Source organism: Psammomys obesus, unplaced genomic scaffold (assembly GCF_907164565.1).
Source record: "Psammomys obesus unplaced genomic scaffold, mPsaObe1.curated_primary_1811, whole genome shotgun sequence".
Lineage (NCBI taxonomy): Eukaryota > Metazoa > Chordata > Mammalia > Rodentia > Muridae > Psammomys > Psammomys obesus.
In genome coordinates, this window is record NW_026596073.1 from 26,867,251 (window position 1) to 26,868,484 (window position 1,234).

The 1,234-nt window shown below is 45.5% G+C and overlaps 1 non-coding gene across 1 annotated transcript; it reads right to left on the reverse strand.

Moving 5' to 3' along the window:
- Positions 1-200: 200 nt before the first annotated feature.
- LOC129690563 (small nucleolar RNA SNORA48) lies at positions 201-345 on the reverse strand. The gene has a single exon (XR_008722316.1). It is a non-coding gene; the product is annotated as a small nucleolar RNA SNORA48 (small nucleolar RNA).
- Positions 346-1,234: the final 889 nt, after the last annotated feature.

The following is a 1,234-nucleotide window of genomic DNA, read 5'->3' on the forward strand; positions in this document are numbered from 1 at the left end:
AGGAGGATAGGCCATTAGTCACATCATCCATCCATCATGGTGTGGCTGCAGGCAGGTGTCTATAGTCAGACTATGCCATGGGGCAGAGAACAGGTCTGTGGAGGTCTTTCTCTGTGTTCATTGTGTGGCATAGCAGAATATGTCTTGGTCTGTCTTCCTCCTCTAGAGATGCACTGCCTGGATCTGATATGGTTTGATTTTCATGCGTCTTAGGCATAAAACAGCTTTTTGCCATCAAGCCAGGGATCAAGCTAAGATGAACAAGGGACTGTCATGTGCTCTGCCCCTGGCTGACACAAGAACATCACCACCAACAAGGTGTCTCCTTGCCTATTGGCAGGGGGTAGGAGATACATGTACATGGGATGACCACCTGGGTCAACCAGCAATGATAGGTGGGGTGTTGTGGGTCTGGGGGCAGGAATAGCTCTCAGGGAGTTCTTGGATCTACTGTAAGGTTTTATCTGTTCTCCTTGGTTTCTAGTATTTTCCAAGTGCTAAAACCTACAGAATTTGAGTGATTTCAGAGAATCTGCTGTGTGTTTCTCTTGGAGAGGGGTAGGGGGTGGGAAGACAGGTTGGGCTTAACTAGTCAGAAAAGGAAAACATTGTTGAGCTAGTTAGTTCGATGTCATGGTGACATAAGTAAAATCGTCTGGATGAAGGGAAACTCATTGAAGAAAATATCTTTATCAGGTTGGCCTGCAGGCAAGTCTGTGGTGTGTTTCTTTAATTGGTGACTGATGTGAGAGGACCAGCCTGCTATGAGCAGTACCACTCCTGGGATTGTGGTCTTGGATTGTGTAATAAAGAAAACTGAATAAGCTGTGGAGAGGAAGCCAGGAACAGTGTTCCCATCTGGCTTCTGTTTCAGTTCCTGCCTCCAGATTCCTGCCTTGACTTTCCTTCATGATAAGCTAGGAGGTGGAAGATGAAATAAGCCATTTTATCCCCCAAATTGCTTTGGTAATGGTACTTATCGAAGCAATAGAATGCAAACTAGGACAGTAAAACAGTGAATGGGAATTCCTTAAGAGAAGCTGTGTCTGAGGAGACTGTGGCTTATTAGAAATTCAGTGGTGTGGAGAGGTCAGAATGTTGCAGGTTCAGAGCCAAATTACCACATCTGGGCTAGCTCTAGCCCCATGAATAGCCATCCCTTGCCCATCTCTGTGCCAGAGCTAACATCCTGTAATGATTACATACTTTTGGAAGCTAATAAATTAGCAGGCAA